The sequence below is a fragment of the Dendrobates tinctorius genome, unplaced genomic scaffold (genome assembly GCF_039654945.1).
Source record: "Dendrobates tinctorius isolate UK_male_01 unplaced genomic scaffold, ASM3965494v1 ptg000003l, whole genome shotgun sequence".
Classification (NCBI taxonomy): Eukaryota; Metazoa; Chordata; class Amphibia; order Anura; family Dendrobatidae; genus Dendrobates; species Dendrobates tinctorius.
The window spans coordinates 82,435,574-82,451,809 of record NW_027361671.1 but is presented as its reverse complement, the minus strand read 5'-3'; the positions used below and the strand labels follow the sequence as shown (position 1 = coordinate 82,451,809).

Genomic DNA, 16,236 nt, shown 5'->3' with positions numbered 1-16,236 from the left:
GATCCGGCGCTTCCAGCTTTTTCCTACAATGAAAGTCTATGGGCGCCGGAATACGCCGGATCAAGAAAAAGACGGATCCAGCCACCGGATCCGTTTTTTTTAAGTCTGCGCATGCTCAGATCCAATTGGCCAGCCCCCAGGAACAGATATAACCTGCTAGACGGATCCAGCAAAAAAAGGATCCGTTTCTACAGTTCTCCAAAATTTATGCCGGATCCGTTTTTTCTAAAAATAGCCGGATCCTGCCTGACGGCAAAAAACTGATGTGTGAAAGTAGCCTATGGGAGCCACTTGCGCCCCCTCTTATGCAAATAATTTTCCAGGGGCTTGGGAGAGACAATTTTTTCAAAATAATCCACCAGAAGGCATTGAGCGCATACATGATTGGATACGTTATATAGATGATGTCTGGTTTGTTTGGGAAGGGAGACCTGAACAACTGACATCACTAATGAATTATTTAAACCTCAATTATCTAAATATCAAATTAACTTATAAACATGGTCTAAATGTTGATTTTTTTGGATCTTCAGATTTCCACTCTCGGTGATGGAACCATTGTGACTGATGAATTCCGAAAACCGACAGCAACTAATTCTTTGTTGCATGACTCTTCTTCACACCATAAGTCCACCATCAATGGAATCCCTACAGTACAATTTATGAGGATCAAAAAGATTTCCACAGATGAGAATGTTTTCTTGGACCAGGCGTCTGATCTTTAGTGACATTTTCTTGAAAGAGGATACAGTAGAAGGCAAATCAGAAAAGGCTTGAAAAAAGCCTATGACAGACCTTGAGAAGATTTATTATATGGACAACAAAAAAGAATAAACAAGCAACAAATAAAATTAATAACTCATTATAACAACAACGGATGGAATTGACACAAATTGTTAAAAAAAATCACTGGGGTAATCTCCAAATGGATCCTGTTCTCAAAAAGATTCTGCCTGATACCCCCTCTATTGTGGCAAGGCATTAAAAAAACTTAAAAGATCTTTTGGTTTGTAGTCACTACAATGCACATGCAACCAAACATTCTGGAGCACCGAAATGTTTCTTCCATTCAGAATGTGTAAGGCTTGTAGCAATTTAACCAAAAGCCAAACTTTTTTTTAACCATGATGGAACTAGAGAATATGACATCCAGAAGACCTTGAATTGCTCATCAAAAGGTGTAATTTACCATGCTGAATGTACGTGCAAAAATATCTGTAGGACTTGCCACAAGGGAATAAAGGATTCGAACAAGGGAACACGTGAAAGATATTGAAAAACCAGTTCTAATAGAGGATATATGTTAAAAACTTTGCCAAGACATTTTAGAACAAATCACAAAAGTGATCCCATGGGGCTTAAAATTAAAGCAATAGATCAGATATTTTTAGGAGTAAGAGGAGGGCATTTGGGCAGAGCTTTAGCTTAATTAGAGAACAGGTGGATTTATAGACTGGGTAGTTTAGCGCCACATGATCTCTCCATTCAAAAGATCGACTCATGTCCGTTTTCCTGTTGTAGTTTTTGTCTGGGAACAGAATGTATCTGTCGTGACTTGAAAATCTTGGTTACAAAAAATGAAACAAGAACTTTCCTTGCTGTATGCGTTCTTTTGTCTTTACCGGATTATATGAACTATTATTGATACCCTATGAACTTTAATCAGAGACTTAATTTCTTGGCTCTATTTTTCACTTTTTATTTTATTTTTAATTCATTTTTCATTTTTTATTTGCATCCTTTGTTTAATTTATTATAATGAGTTTCTCTCAGCTTTGTTCTCTGAGCACCATGCGATTTTGCTCACAATTCAACAAAAATCGTGTTCTGTATACTATTTGATTCCTGTTTTCAGTATAAAATTATGTCATGTCTATTCATGACCATTTTGTGATTTTTCTGGTCACCTAAACACTTGTTGACACACTTTTAACACTTCAGTGCGGCGTGTGTTTCTTACACATGTAATCTTGTGCATGTTATTTATTTTGGACAGTGGTTGCATGTGATATGCACACACTTTCAAGTTTTTACATTTCTATACATAAATGCTGTATTTCATAGAATCATAGAATCATAGAATCATAGAGTTGGAAGGGACCTCCTGGGCCATCGGGTCCAACCCCCTGCTCAAAGCAGGATTCGCTAAATCATCCCAGTCAGATGTCTGTCCAGCCTCTGTTTGAAGACTTCCATTGAAGGAGAACTCACCACTTCTCGTGGCAGCCTGTTCCACTCATTGATCACTCTAACTGTCAAAAAGTTTTTTCTAATATCTAATCTGTGTCTCCTCCCGTTCAGTTTCATCCCATTGCTTCTAGTCTTTCCTTGTGCAAATGAGAATAAAGTTGATCCTTCTACAATGTGACAGCCCTTTAGATATTTGTAGACAGCAATTAAGTCTCCTCTCAGTCTTCTCTTTTGCAAACTAAACATTCCCAAATCCTGCAACCTTTCCTCATAAGACAGGGTTTGCAGACCGGTCACCATTCTGGTCGCTCTTTTCTGAACTTGCTCCAGTTTGTTGATGTCTTTTTTAAAATGTGGTGCCCAAAACTGGACACAATATTCCAGATGAGGTCTGACCAAAGAGGAGTAGAGGGAAATAATGACTTCACGTGATCTAGACTGTATGCTTCTGTTAATACATCCTAGAACTGCATTTGCCTTTTTTGCTGCTGCATCACACTGTTGACTCATATTCAGTCTGTGATCTATTAGTATACCCAAGTCTTTTTCACATGTGCTGTCACTTAGCCCTATTCCTCCCATTCTATATATGCTTTTTTCATTTTTATTGCCCAGATGTAGTACTTTGCATTTCTCCCTGTTAAAAACCATTCTGTTAGTTACTGCCCACTTCTCCAGTTTATTTAAATCTTTTTGAATCCTCTCTCTCTCTTCTCTAGTATTAGCTATCCCTCCTAGCTTTGTGTCATCAGCAAATTTAATCAGTTTACCCTCAATTCCTTCATCTAAATCGTTGATAAAGATGTTGAACAATACAGGGCCCAGGACAGAGCCCTGTGGTACCCCACTTGAGACATTCTTCCAACTGGATGTGCAGCCATTTACGACCACTCTTTGGGTCCGATCACTAAGCCAGCTATGAATCCACCTAACAGTTGCCTTGTCCATTCCATACTTAGTCATTTTTTCAATAAGGATTGTATGAGAGACTTTGTCAAATGCTTTGCTGAAGTCAAGATATACTATATCTACAGCATTTCCTTGATCCACCCAATCAGTGATACCGTCATAGAAGGAAATTAAGTTAGTCTGACATGACTTATTAGTTACAAACCCATGCTGACTCTGTTTGATCACTTCATTCTTATCCAGGTATTGACTTACATGTTGTTTAATAATTTGTTCAAAGATCTTTCCTGGTATAGAAGTCAGACTCACCGGCCTATAGTTGCCTGGGTCCACCTTCTTCCCCTTTTTGAAGATAGGAACAACATTTGCTCTTCTCCAGTCTTCTGGCACTTCTCCTGTTCTCCAAGAATTTTCAAAGATTATGGAGAGTGGTTCAGAAATTTCTTCTGCTATCTCCTTCAGTACTCTGGGGTGTAATTCATCTGGACCTGGAGACTTGAATTCATTTAGGTTAGCTAAGTGTTTCCTCACTATCTTTCTGTTTATAGATATCCTGGATTCTTCTATTCCCTTAATAGGACAGTGAATAACAGTTGGTGTTACATTTCCTTTCTGAGAGAAAACAGATGCAAAATAGGAATTTAAAAGTTCAGCCTTCTCAACATCCTGTCTTACCATTTCATCATTTTCATCCTGTAAAAATCCTATAGCATCTTTGACTTTTCTTTTACCTTTGACATATCCCCAAAATCCTTTATTATTGCTTTTGACATCTCTTGCAAGCCTCAATTCATTTTCAGCTTTAGCTAATCTGATTTGTGCCCTGCAGATTCTGCAGACAGCATTATATTCTTCTTTAGATATGCCTCCCTCTTTCCATTTTATAAACATTTTTTTCTTCCTTTTTAGCATGTGCTTAAGTTCTGTGTTCACCCATCCTGGTTTCCTTAAATGCTTCCTATTCTTCCCTCTTTTCGGAATGGTTAACAACTGTGCTTTGAGAATTTCATTTTTCAAGATTTCCCATCCTTCCTGGACATTTTTGTCTTTAAGGATATCCAGCCATTGGATCCCTCCAATTATCTTTCTGAATCCCTTAAAATCTGCCTTTCTGAAATCTAACCTTGACGTCTGAGTCTTCACAGGTCTTCCGCCTCTAGTTATCCAAAATTCTAAAATAGCATGGTCGCTACCTCCTAGGGTTCCAGCCACTTTTACCTCCTCAACCATTTCCTCCCTGTTTATAAGGATTAGATCCAAGGTAGCAGTTCCCCTTGTTTTCTCCCCTACCTTTTGGAAGATAAAGTTGTCAGCAAGAGAGGATAAGAATTTCCTTGACCTGTTAGTTTTGCCTGAGAGAGATTCCCAACAAATGTCTGGATAGTTGAAATCTCCCATGACAACTATGTCATATTTTTTGGAGAACTTGGCCATTTGATGCATAAAGAGTTCATCCATATCTTCAGCTTGCACAGGCGGCCTGTAGTAAATGCCTACAATGGTGTCCTTTCCATTGTTCTGTCCTTGTATTCTTACCCAAACAGTTTCCACAGAACTCCCAGTCTCTGAAGCTTCAATCTCTGTGCAGATATATGCGTTTCTAACATACAATGCAACACCCCCTCCTCGTTTATCAAGTCTGTTTCTTGCAAATAAGTTGTATCCTTCTAGTCTTGTATTCCAATCATGTGTATCGTCCCACCAAGTTTCAGTGATTCCAATGACATCATATTTCTTTTCCTGTGTTAGTAGTTCCAATTCTCCTTGTTTGTTGCCCATGCTTTGTGCATTAGTATAGAAACATTTTAGTTTGTGATTGGTTTCTCTTTCTCCAATATTGTTATTAATTAGATTCTTTCGTCTTTGTTCTTCCTTTCCACTTCTATTAGCAGAGTTCTCAATAGCATTTGTCAGGTGTATGGCTTTTTCTGGTCTTTTGCTTCCCTTCCCATGTTGTTCTAGTTTAAAGCTCTCCTTACAAGTGTAGCAAGGCGACTTCCAAATACATGCTTTCCAGTCTTCGTAAGGTGCACCCCATCTCTAGCAAGTAGTCCATCGTATAAGTAGTTCACTCCGTGATCCAGAAATCCAAATCGTTGCTGACTGCACCATCGACGTAGCCAGTTGTTCACCTGCAGAATCTTATTCCACCTCCTTGTTCCATGGCCATCCACTGGGAGGATGGAAGAGAAGACCACCTGCGCTCCCAGTTCTTTCACTTTCTTGCCTAAGTCTTCAAAGTCTCTGCAGATGGTTTCCAGGTCGTTTCTTGCTGTGTCATTTGTCCCCACATGTAGTAGCAGGAATGGGTAGTCATCTGTAGGTCTGAAGAGTCCTGATATCCTGTCAGACACATCTTTAATTTTTGCACCTGGAAGACAGCACATTTCTCTTGAAGTTATATCCGGTCTGCAGATAGCGGCCTCTGTTCCTCTCAACAGGGAATCCCCCATGACCACCACTCTCCGTTTCTTCTTCACAACATTTTTCTTTCTCCATCCAGGAGGACTCTGAAGGCGTACAAGGTTGCTGTTTGTTGGCAAAGTCTTATCCTGATGTATTTCTACATCATTTTCCTGCGTGAGAGCCTGGTACTGGTTTCTGAGCAGTATGGGTGCTGACTGCCTCCTGATCCTCCTGCTTCTCTGGGTCACATGTCTCCATTCCTCTGTTTCTTCAGGTGCACTTCGAATTTCTTCTCTTTCTGTAACATGAAGAGATAATTCTGCTCTGTCCAAGAACTCTTCACCTTCCTTAATGATCTTCAACGTAGCCAACCTCTCTTCGAGATTTTGCAACTTTTCCTCCAACAGGGACACAAGCTTGCATTTGTGGCATGTGAAGTTTGGCTTTTCCACTGGTAAGTCTGTGAACATGTAGCAAGAAATGCAGCTCACCAAATGGCTCCTGGCCTCTTCCATCTTGAGATTTCTTAAAAACGATGAAAGATGAGCCAAAATTCTGGGAATATGCAAATGATCTCCTCAAGACTCTTCCCCTGGTTTTCCGATTTCCTCTTTTCAGCTGCAACGGCCAAAACCCAGTGATCGTTGAGCTCGCGGAGACTCTTCACTTATCCCAGAAGGCACTGGGAATATGCAAATGATCTCCTCAAGACTCTTCCCCTGGTTTTCCGATTTCCTCTTTTCAGCTGCAACGGCCAAAACCCAGTGATCGTTGAGCTCGCGGAGACTCTTCACTTATCCCAGAAGGCACTGGGAATATGCAAATGATCTCCTCAAGACTCTTCCCCTGGTTTTCCGATTTCCTCTTTTCAGCTGCAACGGCCAAAACCCAGTGATCGTTGAGCTCGCGGAGACTCTTCACTTATCCCAGAATATTATTATATTTTTCATTACACATGCCCTTTCACCATAGTCATTTACTCACATGCACTTTCACCATAGTCATTAATCCATGTTCTTTAACAAATCACACATTTTTATTTCATTTATTTATTGTATTTTTTTTTCACATGTTCATGCCCACTTACCGTCACTTCTTTTTTGTCTTTGTTCATTTCTTCATGTCCTTACCATTAGGTTTTTATAGCCACAGGAAGCAACAAATAATTCCAGCTGATTTTTCCTACTTGGCAATTAAAATACATTTTACTGTATCAAAAAAAGGACACACTGCTGCTTCTTAGGTCTTCTTCTGTGTCTGGTGGTGTGGAAATGTGAGAGATAATACAGGTTCTGTTCATTTTTATGAGAGTGAGCCTGTCTGCATCCTCTGTTGACAGACAAAAGCGTCCCCCGGCATCACTTAAAACCCACTCAGGTGAGACGCTAGCAGCAGGGCAGCACAACACCTCAAAGGCATAGAGGGACAGCTCATGCCAGGTGTCCAGTTTTGAGACCCAATAGTTGAAAGTCGCAGAAGAATTAGGGAGTATGCTGGTTTGGTTGGGGAGGTATTTATTAACCATCTTTAAAAACTTTTCCCTCCTTGTTAAAAAATACCCAGTCATCAAGCCCTGGGTGCTGGGCTGGTGTCATGAAATTGGCCGAGCGTACTCCTGCCTCTATTGTGTCTCCTTGACCTATCCACCTTGGTTGGCCAAGGAAGCTTGCCCCTTGCCGCTAGTGTTGTCTTATGAGAATTTTTTCAAAATATTTTCCAAAATGGTTTTTTCCAAAGTTTGCCAATCTTCATACAGTCAACAATTCCCTGTCTCCACCATGATGACGACTCTCATTCCTCTGTTCCTCCTCCTCACTCTCTTCCTCCTTATTCCCATCCCCAGCACATCCACATAGGAGAGACGGGATGAAGGTTGTGTGGCTACTAGCCTTTGTTGCGCTATCCATCAACTTCTGTTCCCCTTCTTTCTCCTCCACAGCATCCACATCCTCATTGTTTCCAAATCCATGCTGAGCAGATGAGATGAGGCTGGGCTGGCTAAAATCTCTCTGTGTTATGTCTTCCTCCACCCCCACCTGGTCCACATGGAAAGCTTCATGTTTAATTGTGAGCAGCAACTGTTTAAGTAGGTACAGAAGTGGGATAGTTGTGCTGACTATGGCATCATCGCCACTCACGATCTTTGTGGAGTCCTCAAAGTCTTGGAGAACCAAACAAATGTCAGATATCCATGCTCAATCTTCAGTTGTTATGTGCAGAGGCTGACAAGAATATCGACAGGCCGTGAGAGCTTGCCAAGTTATGTGCATATAATGCTTTTGATCGATCTTACTTGTGCCATGTATCCACATTCTTTACTTCCAAGATATATTTATATGTACTTCTGGTACAATTGCTGTTTTCCTAATAATCACTGCTTATTCACATCAAACATTGGCAATTTATTGTATTAACACTTAATCATGCCTTATTTATGACTAATTATGCCTGTTGTCTCTTCGTACTTTGACTTTGTGTAATATTCATCCATACCTAGCATCTGCAGCTAGAGGTGTATGGTTAATGCTTTTTATGACCTAGCCTCATTTTTTTATATGTACTGGATACTAGAGATGAGCGTCTTTGCCTTTTTTCGGGTCGAATCGGGTTTCATGAAACCCGACTTTCGCAAATGTCGGGTCGAACGCAATCGGCCGATTATCGTGAAAAGTCGAAAGCCGACTGAAACACAAAACCCAATGCAAGTCAATGGGGAAGAAAAGTCGGCAGTGAGTGGAGGACAGGAAACACACCTACAGTGCCCATTTTAATTCCAAAAACATCAATTCTTATTACTTAAGCTTGTCAACCTTAATTTACTTTATAATAATAGTTTGGCATTGAAAACTGGAGTTATTTGGCTAAAGTGGTGGGGGGGTAGGGCTGGCTCCAGATTTTCGTGGGCCCAGGGCCAAAGAGTGTCACTGGGCTCCTTTTACACATGACTAGAGTTGAGCGATACCGTCCGATACTTCAAAGTATCGGATCGGAATGGATCGGCCGATCTTTAAAAAAAGTATCGGTATCGCCGATTCCGATACCGGAAGTCCCATTCAAGTCTATGGGACTTCCGGTATCGGAATAAGAAAAACCCTGTTTTTGCCTTGTACAGCCTCTCTGGGGTCTGTACGGGCCTTTCGGGGGGCTGTGCCGGCCTGCCAGGGGGTCTGTGCAGGCTCCGGTGGTCTGTGCCGGCCTGCCGGGGGGCTGTGCCGGCCTGCCGGTGGTCTGTGCCGGCCTGCCGGGGGGCTGTGCCGGCCTGCCGGTGGTCTGTGCAGGCTCCGGTGGGCTGTGCCGGCCTGCCGGGGGGCTGTGCCGGCCTGCCGGTGGTCTGTGCAGGCTCCGGGGGGCTGTGCCGGCCTGCCGGGGGGCTGTGCCGGCCTGCCGGTGGTCTGTGCAGGCTTCGGGGGTCTGTGCAGGCATCGTCCGATGGGACTACAAGTCCCATCGGGCGATGCCTGCTACCATGACAGTGATTGACACATTAGCCAATGATGGGACAGTAGTAGTCCCATCATCCGGCTAATGTGTTAAATGTTAAAAAAAAAATACTACATACATACTACATACATAATACATGCATGCTACATACATACTACATGCTACATACATACTACATGCATGCTACATACATACTACATGCTACATACATACTACATATATACTACATGCATGCTACATACATACTACATGCTACATACATACTACATATATACTACATACATACTACATACATGCTACATACATACTACATACATACTACATACATACTACATGCATGCTACATGCATGCTACATACATACTACATACATACTACATACATGCTACATACATACTACATACATGCTACATACATACTACATGCTACATACATACTACATGCATGCTACATACATACTACATGCTACATACATGCTACATATATACTACATGCATGCTACATACATACTACATGCTACATACATACTACATATATACTACATACATACTACATACATGCTACATACATACTGCATGCTAAATACATACTACATACATACTACATGCATGCTACATGCATGCTACATGCATACTACATACATACTACATACATACTACATACATACTACATGCATGCTACATGCATGCTACATACATACTACATGCTACATACATACTACATACATACTACATGCTACATACATACTACATATATACTACATGCATGCTACATACATACTACATGCTACATACATACCACATACATACTACATACATGCTACATGCTACATACATACTACATATATACTACATGCATGCTACATACATACTACATATATACTACATGCATGCTACATACATACTGCATGCTACATGCATGCTACATACATACTACATGCTACATGCATGCTACATACATACTACATACATACTACATGCTACATACATACCACATATATACTACATACATACAATACATTCATACAATACATACATAGACATACAGTACATATAACATAGAGTAACATACTTACCAATACTTGTCACATTGTTCCCCGAAGCCATTGTCTTTTCCGGAATAAATATTAACATAACAAACCACAAAAATACTCACCCACGATCCGAAGCAGTCCACGAGTGTGTCCCACGACGATCTTGGGTAGAGAACGGCAGCATCAGATGATGCTGCCGTTCTCTACGGGCTGCAGGAATCCAATGACGGAAGGTAGGTATCCTTCCGCACTGTATTCCTCCGCCACTTAAAAAAAAAAAAGTCCCTAGTCTCACTTTATGCCATTGCTGTGTGGGAAATTCCAGGCTGTCAATCAACTTTGAACTTCCGATTCCGATGCCGAATTCCGATATTGAAAAAATATCGGAAGTCGGTATCAGAATTCCGATACAGCAAGTATCGGCCGATACCCGATACTTGCGGTATCGGAATGCTCAACACTACACATGACACAATTCATGATCCTCTGATACGGCAGAGAAATAGCGGTATAGTACAATAAAAAACGCTTCACTTCTTACATCACATGACTGATATCCATTTTAAATTCTCCAATAGCTCCAAAAACGGACAGTAAATTACTCCATACAGTATTATGGTTACCGTATAGTGCGCCATACAGAGTAATGAGGCCCATATATTTCTCCATACAGAATCATTGGTCCCATATAATGTTCGATACAGTATATGATGAGCTCCACATAATGCTACAGTATATATTAGTCAACATGGATGAAGCTCCACTGTCTTATGGGCCCAAATAATGCTCCATATATAATGGGCCCCATTTCTAATACTCCAGTGTATAATGGGCCCTGTAAATGCTGCTCCAGTGTCTGATGTCCACCTTTGGAATGCTCCAGTGTATTTTGGGCCCCATATCTCATTCTCCAGAGTATAGTGCTCCCCAAAAATTGCTCCCAACCATTAAACAATTAAATAAGTCTCCTCGCTAGGGAATCCTTGTACTCTGGATTCCTCATTGTCCCCATCTTTCATCTCTCTGCGCTTGGACTGTTTATTCAGAGGGTGTACAGACGATATGTCATCGCGCTCTCTGACCAGAATGTCACTGTCAGGAAACACGGAAGACGTCACGGCGGTGGAGCAGGGAGAGGTAAGTATTTCAATTTTGCAAGTGCTGTGATACTGAGCAAGCAGGGGGGGCCCACTCGTTGGTGACGGCACTCACACTGGGCCCCTCATAGTACGGCGGTGTGTCTGATGGCGGGTGTGCACTCCCACTGTCAGAGGCACTTGATTGTACTATGAGGGACCCTGTGCCAGTGCCGTTGCCCAAGAGTGGCCCCCCACCTGCTCAAGGACCCTGCACTTTCATCTGCACCTTCCTCTTTGTCACCATGTAAGGTGGTATAGTATGCAGGAAGGGGAACCTGAGTTTCATCAGGGTCGGATTCTGGCTGTGTAGAGTGCGAGGGGAAAGTAGTGGTCTGGGTACCAGCAGAATCATCTAGCAGTGGCTGGGCATCAGTGCACTTGTGGCGCCCCCAGGAGTACGGTCGCCACAGTGGCATTACCTTTCTCCTAGGGAGTGTGATGTCATGCTTGGGAGCAACGAAGGACCTCTCTAGCAGTTAAACCAACACACAACACAGTTCCCACTCCAGGCCAGCAGGGAGAGCTTGGAACCTAACTGCAGAGGAACTGCTCTCTGTGGTGGGGAGGAGGGAAGTTAGGGCAGTCTGTGAATGGAAGGGGAAGTGTGTGGACATGAGAAGGGGAGCTGGAGGATGTGCAGAGTTAAGGCTCACTCCTAGCTGGAGCGCATGGTCCGGTGTTATGAATTGGTCACCGAGGAGGAAAAAACCTAAACATGCTAAGCCCAGAAAAACCAGAGAGGTTGGTAACTATGCAGATTGCGGATCCCTGATCCTACCACACAACTAGCAGCAGCCGTGGAGCGTGCCTACGATGAATCTAGATGCCTCGTCATGGCTGGAGGACTAAATAAGACTAAAGCAAGAAAAGGGAAAACTAACTGCCCTAGAGCAGACCCCAAAGGAATAGACAGCCCCCACACATGTATTGACGGTGAAACAAGATGAAAACACAAACACAGGTAGGAAAATAGGCTGAGCAACTGATGGGGCCCAAACTAACTAGAAAGGAGAGGAAAGGACAGACACTGTCTGCAATCTGCCCAAAACCCTACAATATAATGTCCAACACTTCTGATAACAAAATTAACGCTGAAGTCACTAGACTTCTCCCACTATATCAGCACTCTGAAATACTCTGAGACAGAGCAAAAAGAGGCCAATCTAATAAGGGACAAAAAGCAAATTGGCAAACACAGATAAATAAGAGTGAAAATTCAGCACAGCCCAAGCCGGGGCTGGCTAACCACACAAAAAACTGAACAGAACAACAAAATCAAGTGTGAACATTAACAGAGAAACTTAGCTTGAGCTGACTGGAACAGAGCTGAGAACCAAGACCTGACAAGCAGAAGGAATCACCAGCAACTGAATAGGGCATCGGCTGTCTTAAATCCAATCTGAGACTCCTGAGATCCAATCGTCATCCTCATTCTCAGGTGGCAGATCTCCACCGATCAAATCAGCTTCACTACCTCCCGTTACCACCAGAGGGAGTCTGGAAGGAGAACTCACTACTGGTGAACCAGAGAATGAACAAACAAAAGTCCAGATTCCGGTCTCCAAGTTTGTAGGGACACTGACGGTCCTGCAGCAGAAACCGGACGAAGTAGCAGCTGTAAATGCTCTGTTCCCAGCTAAGGCACGGAGGCCCCAGCAGGTACGTGTGTGAGCCAGAAGGAAAAGGCTACGGCTGCCTGCCATACGGGAAAGTTCCAAGAGAGAGTCAACAGGGGGAACTTCAATGAACTCAGCACTGCGAGTACCTCAGATAAGCGCTAGAACGGAGGCCACACTACCTATCTGCAGAGAGAGAATTCCTAATTTGCTTCCAGGCTGACCAACTCCTTGTCCATCTGTACTCTGGGTCCTGGACGGCACTTACCAAGTACAGGTAAAGGAACTGCACGACTGTGTCTGTCATCTTTCTCCTGCGCCTGGCGCATGGCTCTGCTACATCCTGCACTGCACACCATCTACCAACTCTTTCATCTGCCTTGCGACTATGGCCCTACCTGTGCAGGGCTTCTACATCTTAGCTGCACCACAACATCTGTCCCAGAGAAGCGACACTGCAGCGTTGGTCAATCTAATCAGAAACCACAGGTGGTGTCACGTATCATTCACCTATAAGTGTTATTCACCCCTTTGCATGGACTCCCAGGGCCACGGACCAGGTCACCACCACCGTGACACATCCCTCTGAGACACCTGCCCGGTACCGATTAACCCCACTGCCCTGGCTGGCTGGTGATCCACACTCCATGTCAGATTCATCTTGGACTGGGGAATTCACAATTTGACTTGATAACCAAGGCATGGTATGTGAGAAAGAGCTACTTGGACTAATGTGAAGTGTGGCCTGCTGCATCACTCACTTTTGGTGGGGGTGAAGGACACAAGGAAAGGAGTTCTTCCTGACCAGGAGCCAGCACTAGATGACTCAGTGCTTGCATTTTTTGAAACTTCAGAAAAGGAGGGCATATTAGCTGGAGTCTGTTTCAGCAATGTAAGCCAAAACCAGTTCCTGATGCTCCGGCTTTAAAAGCGGTTAACCTACTCCCAGAAAAGGTAGCCTTCCAGGCCTTCCAGAGCCAGACCATGACACTGGCTGCACACCTCCTGCCTTAGCTGCTATTGTGCTTTTGCCACTACCAGCAGATGCACCACCACCATCAGTACCAGTTGGCCCCCCCACGCCCACGTCCACAGCCTCTTACACCATACTTCCAAATTTTGGAGAAAATGTACCCAAAATAAGATCAGATATATGGTACTGTATCAGAAGCGTACAGCTGTACACAGTCAAAGGATAATTGTAAATTTCCATATATATTGCATGAGTCACACAGAGATGCTCACAGGCTCAGTATGGGTTAGACAAGAATATAAAAAGTAGAAAAAGGTACAGTATCATCAGATAGCAGGTATATATAGTATAGTTTAAGCGTTCTAAATTGCCGTATATATTTCAGGAGGCAGACACAGACGCTCTCAGGCTCAGTATGGATTACAACACAATATAAAAAGCCGTAAAACGGTAATGGATCTGAAGCGTACAGCTGTATACAGTGTAGGGGTCATTGTCAATCTCAGTATTTATTTCCAGAGTCAGAACCAGACTCTCACTTGGTCAGTTTGGATTAGACCAGAACAGTACATGGGTAATGTATCACATGCGTAGAGCTGTATACAGTGTTGTGGCAATTTTTAAATCTACATATAAATTGCAGGAGTAACCCACAGACTCTCACACACTCAGGATGGATCACTCCGCAATATAAAAAGAAGATCCGCAAGAAATAGTCACACATGTGGGCCAATGTTCCAGGTGTCAATGATACACTTAAAGAGGTGGGTGGAGGAGGACTTTCTGGCAGAAAGGGTACAGTATCACCAGATACCAGGTATATATAGCATAGTTTAAACATTAAAATTGTACGTCTATATATCAGGAGTAGTGTTGAGCCACCCCGCTAGTGTTCGAGTTCGGTTCGTCGAACAGGAGGCAAGTTCGTCGAATGTTCGACGAACACCGTCGAACCCCATTGAAAACAATGGCAGGCAACCACAAACACATACAAACACATAGAAAACACATACAAAACACCTTAAAAGGTGTCCCAAAGCAGACAAAATGCTCAGAAGACACAAATAACATATGGAAAAGGGCAACTACATATAGAAAAGAGGTGGTGTAGTAAACGGAGTAGGAGGAGACACAGATATAGGCATGTCATGCCCTTATAAAGTCAAGAAAGGCTGGAATAAAAATCTAAAATGCAAAAAAAATTCTAAAATTCTAAAATCGAAGACGATCAAATACCGTCGGACTTCCCACCATAAATTATGCCAACTGCCGATCTGGCGGCGTTATTCTCATGACCCTCCGAACAGCGTCCATGAAGGAAAAGTGTTTGGTTTACGGGGCAGTATGGTTGCAAAGCTGATCCTTAAAGGAATGTCCAGAAGGGCACAACCACAAGGAGTGGAGCCTGTGGCTTAATTGGACTCCACACGGGCAGCCTCAACCATGCCAGCCACGGAAAGGAAGGACAGATTGCAAGCTTTCTCGATTCTGTGGGTGGTGGTGCATGACCATTTTTAGTTGTGCTAGCGATTTGTCAGCTTAATTCCGTTAATGAACGAGACTCCGGCTAGCCCCCGTGGTCCGCATCCAGCTTACTAGAGGGACACGCGAGGCTCTGGCACGCGAGATCGAGCAATAACAGGTCTGTCATGCCCTTACATGTCCGGGGAAGCACGCGCGCTACACTGAAAGGACCAGCGTGTGTCACTTACAGGTGCAGATAACCCGCTGAAGCCCATTAGTGATGGGGATCTGGGGTTCCAATTCTTCCCCGCGAACGAGGATTTCCCAGTAAGTGCAGGTCAACCAGAATTCCGGAATTAGGCCTAACCGGCATTCCAGAAAGAATGTGCAAAAATTAAGTGTCCAAACCACAGGTGCTGTAGCTTGCTTAACAGTTGGGCACCTCTGCTGAGTAGCACACAGTTCTTACATAAACAGGCGGCATAGCTTGGTTCTCGGGTGGGCAACTCTGCTGAGCAGCAGACACAGGTACTAGGCCCAAAGTATTGACTGGGTTAAATGGAGTTAAAAAATGGTTCTTACATAAACAGGTGGCACAGCTTGGTTCATGGGTGGGCTCCTCTGCTGAGTAGCAGACACAGTTACTAGGCCCAAAGTATTAACTGAGCTAAATGCAGTCAAAAACTGGTTCTTTCATAAACAGGCGGCTTAGTTAGGTTCATGGGTGGGCTCCTCTGCTGAGTAGCAGACAGTTCTACAAGGCTCAAAAGGATTTTCTGGACAAGATGCGGTAAAAAATTATTCGAAACACACAGTGTAGCTCCTTGACAGGTGTTCTACACCACTGGCTACCAGACACCGCTACTATGCCTTGAAACTGTCTATTAACATTGAAAACCATTATTAATGTGAAAATAAAGTTACGCTTTTGGTGAACGAACCGTTCTCGAACGGAACCTCGAACAGCCGAATTTTAAGCAAAGTGTTCGAGTTCGACGAACGGCTCGAACACCGCCCAAAACAGCTCGAATTTGAACTTGGCGAACAGTTCGACTCAAACACCGCT

The 16,236-nt window shown here is 43.3% G+C and overlaps 1 long non-coding RNA gene across 1 annotated transcript in view; it reads left to right on the top strand.

Annotated features, from left to right (window-relative positions):
* Positions 1-999, top strand: part of LOC141091895 (uncharacterized) — an 83,589-nt gene extending 82,590 nt beyond the window's left edge. The window contains exon 3 of the long non-coding RNA XR_012232620.1: positions 534-999. This is a non-coding gene — a long non-coding RNA (uncharacterized lncRNA). The remainder of the gene's footprint in view (positions 1-533) is intronic.
* Positions 1,000-16,236: the final 15,237 nt, after the last annotated feature.